The following is a 5,868-nucleotide window of genomic DNA, read 5'->3' on the forward strand; positions in this document are numbered from 1 at the left end:
ACCCGATACACACTGTCTCTCCTTCAGGGAGCTTAAGCAGCACTGCTTCTGAGCAACACTGACACACACACACATACACACACACACACACACACACACACACACAAATAAACATATACGCACATACACCACACAATGAACATTATGTTGACACAAAATCATGCACGGAAAATGGCGGCACAAATTGAGGTAGATTGGAGCTTTAGTTATACAAACATTTCTCAGAGGCAGAGCTGCTCTGGAGGCAGAAATAATCTCATTGGTTGAGTTAAACCTCAGTGGGCGGAGCCAAAGAACCACAGTTTTGTGAAGTGCAAGTTAGCGAACTGGCAAACTTGAATGGCAAAGAAGGAACTCTGGTCTGAAAAAGACATCAAAGGGAAAAAGTTACCATCCAATCGAAATTGAACCTCTAAATCGGACAAGTAGTGCCTGAGATATCACATTTAAGTTAAAAAAAATGTGAACTTAAATTATAGGAGGTAATATTATGAAGGCTAGTGCTCTTGCTACTGTGTTATTTTTGGCTCCACCCATCGAGGTTTACCTCAACCAATGAGATTACTTACTGCCTCCAAACTGAGGCGTCGTGACTTACCTGCATATAGAGTGCCTGTCGTCGTTCTGAAGAGGCATGTGGTCACAGTGGTGTTTTCCTGCGGCCCATCGCTGGCCGTCAGCACAGCAGCTATCCACCAGCTCTTCAGCAGAAACACCTGGACCTGGAGTGGCTGGACCTGCAACCCAGAGACACGCAGGTATGCATACATCAGCAGCAAAGATTTATGGAACGAAAACAGTTCTGCTGTAAATCCACCATGTCTGCATGGCCCGGCCCGGCCTTGCGCTGCCTCACTACGTGGAACAGACAGGAGCCCGCACAGTGCAGTGAGTACAGTAAGCAGTCAGACATATGGTAGACTACACCCAGCCTCACGGGCGCCTCTTTATGATTTTGACAGCTGACTAAAAGTGTACAGTCGTGTTGACAGAATACAGTAGTCTGTTTTATGATTGGAAATTTTTTTTACTCGCTGTACTCCCAATTTACAGATGGCAAAAGTCTGGGGGAGGCTGTAGTCTATATATAGTTTTCACTCTAGAAACTGCAGTCCTCTGGTAGGGTTAAGAGTGACAGGCTGACAAAGAGTAGAGCCCGAATCACACAGCGTTTATGTATGCTGCCACCAGCCACGTTGACCCCATGACGGGAAGTTTGACAAGTGGGAAAAATAGTGGAGCGAAGCAGAGACATACACTCATTCATCCACACAAAGCTGCTTATACAGCACTGTGGAGGTAATATCGAATTGGTAATGAAGCTGACATTAGATGTTAAATTGGCCATCTTACATTGGCCATTCAGTGAAAGAGCACCAAAATAAAATTCCAGTAATGGCTCCTATTTAAAACCATCTCCACTTTATCATCCACTTATGCAGAGGGAAGAAGGGGATCATTTCAGTGTCATCAACTGAGGGAAATGAGCATAAAACATGTGTAAAAGCAGGAACCCATTAAATCCCATAATTGAATGAATGCTTCTCATATTTCTAAACCTCACATATTTGTCGTTGCATGAACCAGCAGAAATCAATCCCAGTTTGTTGGTTTCGGCGGATTGGAGGCGAGCCTCGCCGACGTCAAAGAGGCTGGTGACGCGGCGGCCGTCACAGCCGTCACTGACATTCTCCGCTGCGCTGTAGGTCCCACAGAGACTGAAATGCCCCCCACTGCTGAGTCTGCAGCAGTGAGCCTGGCTGCTCTGCGTGGAGCTGTGTGTGTGGAGGCGGCCTGCTGCTGCTGCTGCTGCTGCTCGGCACTATAGAGCCCCGAGAGCTCGTCTGCCTCCCCATTGCCTCCCTGTCATACCCCAGGCTGCAGGCGCACACACACACACACACACACCAACGCTTCCCTCCATGCCCTTTGAAGAAAAAGCCTGTGACAAAGAGCTTTTGTTTTTCAATTCAATAAACCCTCGTTGGCTTATATACTGATATAGAACACCAGGCTTATGCTGCATATTCTTCATATTCACATTGCGTGAAACTAAGCTTTGTTTTATAACTTTTCTCATTTCTTATTTCTCACTTGAGGACATGAACCAAGTTTACACCGATGAACAATAAAATACAAAAGTAACACAAATTTCAATAACTTTCAAGAACTAATACTGTTGTAATGCATAAAATCAGCAATCAGACTTGAATACACATCTACTATGCACAGCTAACAGAGTGCATTTCATACTTCACTATATGAATTCCTGTTGAAACATAGAGCTTATTCACTGTAATTAAAAAATGCCTATGTCAGAGAACTTGCTCTACATGACAACAAATATAGCAGTGCGATCAGTTTACTGCCTGCATTATTTGTTCTTTCAGTAGAAAGGAATGACTTAATATCAATTCCATTCACCCAGGAGCGTGATGAATCTAAACTATGCTAATCCTATATTGCACAGTGTACATTCAGATAAAAAAGAACCACTGAGTCATAAAATGCCTCCACTGGTTCTGCTTTGAACTTCACTTTGAATCTCCTTTTATTTCAAGCGTGCCGCATTCGGTTTCATCCCAGTCCCGATTTCTGTAATGCTCAGTAAACAATCACTTAAAGCTAAGGCTGTCTGCAGCTTACTGTGCATAATTTATAAGCACTGTCTTCAAAAAAAATACAGGCGAGTTGAGAGAAGCAGAAAGTAAAAAGCAACTCCTTATTTCTCCCCCAAAACATTTCATGTTTCACTCCAAAACAACATTACATTACTGTAGAATTTATGTCCTTTGTGAGGATATTCTTCAGAAAGACTTTAATCTTCACCACACCGCCGTCTGAAGTTGACATATCTCTGTTTTATTGATGAGTCTGAACGCAATCTGTGAGATCTGTTTCTAATCCCAACAATGTGCGCTCTAGTATACGTCTCCCTCAGTCAATCAGAAGATTATTACAGCCCCTTTGAGGACAGGCTTATATAATGTGACTGGAAAAGATCGCTCACACCACTTCCCTCCCAGACCCCGTTTAATAGAGCTGCTGAATGCGTTTAAGAAGGGATCAGCAAACATCAGCACCGTTTGAGGAATGAAAACAAACCGTCGGGACTTCATACTTAACCCGCGACCACGCAGGTTCATTTTTTTTTTTTGCACCGGAGAGGAGACACTAAAAAAAAAAAGTGGGAAGCGGTGTAATTTCCCACTGCTATGTGAAGTATGTTCCGGGAGTGCTTGCCAAAGGCCAAACATGAGGTTCAACCGGAGGGTCAGATGCAGCTTAACATTCAGGAGTAGCCTACTAATTACCTGAGGAACAATAGAAACGAGCACACATATTTAAAGCTTGTAAACCAGACTTTTGTCAATAGCTGTTGGCGCGGGAGTCGGCGTGGGTGCCAGTATAGTCTCGCTTCTTGACCAAACTGGCCTGTTATCTAGCAGATACACTAAAAATAAGAGCCGTGCAGCTGCCTAAAAGTCCCCCGAAGCGGCTTAAGGAGCTCCCATGGGGTTTGTCTGGACTGATTAGGCCGGCCTCACACTGCTCGACCATCATTACTCTGTCTGGCCCGATGCAGACCTGTCTCTCGGCACGCCGAGACATATGTCAGACACATCTGCGCCGCTCCAGAACGTATGACAGCATCCAGATACCAACTGCAGCATATGAGGTAATTAATCACCGCGGCCGGTAATCTCTTTGTGAGACGGATGCCTCTTGGTGCTAATGGTCAGCAGTTAGGACTATCACAGACTGAGGAAGATCTGCCGGAGAGTAGGGTGACATGAAACCTGACATGAAATTTGACATGTTTTGTCATGTTTTCTGTAGATTAATTCTTCACCTAAAGGCAGTAATCCCAGAGTGAATAGGTGTGGGGGGGTCACCCTGCCTTAAGGAGCTGCTAACCCTTAAAGAATGTTATCTGTATGAGTTTCAATGGAGAGTTTTAGTGTCCCAAGGTTTTTAAATGCTGTTTCAGAGGCTTTTCCACCACGGCCAAGTATAAAATTCTGGGGAAAACACTAAATACTTGTTATTTTTTGTCATTTTTGGGAAGGAAATGGACAAATTTAAACATGCTGATATCGGCACAAAATATCGGTTATCGGCTGCTTATGGGGAGGAGTCACAAGAGTTAGAGGTGAAGATATAAAGTGACCATAAATTGAATGCCCTTACAGCCCCGGCTAACAGCAGCTGGACCCAGACCAAACAGCGCTGTCTCCACACAGCTTTAAGAAAAGACTTCCCTTCTTTCCTGTTGAACTTTCACAGACGTAAAACATGATGAATGCCATCTTTCCTGGCTCTGAGCGCTTTCTGTTTCGATGTGTTTATTTGTGCAGGGAGCATGTATGGATTGACTAGGCTCCCCGGGCATTCAGGGAGTGTCGTTTTTACGACAGTAATAATAAAACCAGGCCAAAAGCGGGTAATGGCTTAGAACAATGCGAGGATGCTAACTGCTCTGGCACAGTCGCAAGCTTTCCCTGCCCTGAAACACATAGTGATGGCCATTCATCAAAATGCTTCCTACACAAATAGACCACACAGAGCGCAACTGACTTACTACCTGCTCCACAGCAATATGAGGAGACTGCCAAAATTATAGACAACATACTATGCAGCATTTTGGCACAAATATGTGGTTTCTTCGCCGCCTTAGGTCTACATGCCCCAAAAGACCTAAGGCGGCGAAGAAACCAAATTCTTTGTTCTGTAAAAGGACCGCCTTAGGTCTTTTGGGGCAAGTAGACAAATTCTTCTTTTGTTTTTTACTTCTGTGATTATGAGTGTTCTACAGTATTGTAATAATACATGGTACAAGTGTTTGTCCACTACTTTAAAGTCAAAACTGCTCCACCAAATAAAAATCTGCTCAAAGATCGTAGGCCAATCATTTGAATCACTTGAGAAACTCTATGAATCAGCCTACCATAATAACATATTAAGGCTGGCCAACAACATCGTCTCTGACCCCAACCACGTCCTGAACAGCGAATATAAACTGTTACCATCAAATCGGAGATATAGGGTTCCACGATTTAATAGGGTTAGACTGAAGCACTCTTTTGTACACCAGTCAATCCTAAAATTAAATATAGAGCTTAATCTCAGATCAAATGTACGTTGAAGGGCCTTGAATATTGTCTTTTGTGACTGTAATGATATATCTTTGTGTCCTGTCTTAATTTTTGTCTTTTCTGTGATGTTGCAAATGGAGCTGCTGTGATGCAAGAAAAATTTCAGACTGAATCTGACAATAAAGTATTATCATTATCATTATCATTATCATTATCATCCTTCAAAATACTACGGCACCACATTCAGGTTCAGGTTGCAGAGGTGCAAAGTTCCAGCAAAGTATGAGACGCTGCTTCAAATTATTCCGGCGGTGACCTTTCTCAACATAATGAGCACAGTGGATGAGTTCTCGAATCTCAAAGTAGGTAAAACTTCAGTTGTGAGACGTGAGATATATGAGAGAAAACTCAACCTTTACCCAACCATGTCAAAAAAGAATAGCTTAGCTGCCTAACATCCTGCCAGCGATATATCATGTGGATTGAGTTGTGTCAGTAAACTGTATTTTGGTATAAGCTGCACTGGGCGACTTCGCACACTGATGGCCCCAAATGGCAGCGAGAGGTACGTTTCCGAATAATTTTCACTTCCATTTCATTTGGGCAAACAGGCCACTTTGTGATTTAGGCTGATAAGCTGGGTGTATTTTTACATATAAATCTTGCCTAGTGTAGCTTTGATATAATCAAATAATACATAATGCTGCTTCGGAATCCCATACAATGGATAAATAGCTGGCCAATCAGTATATGCAAGTATCCTCTCCCTTTC

This window comes from Centroberyx gerrardi, chromosome 5, assembly GCF_048128805.1.
Source record: "Centroberyx gerrardi isolate f3 chromosome 5, fCenGer3.hap1.cur.20231027, whole genome shotgun sequence".
In the NCBI taxonomy this organism is placed as follows: Eukaryota; Metazoa; Chordata; class Actinopteri; order Beryciformes; family Berycidae; genus Centroberyx; species Centroberyx gerrardi.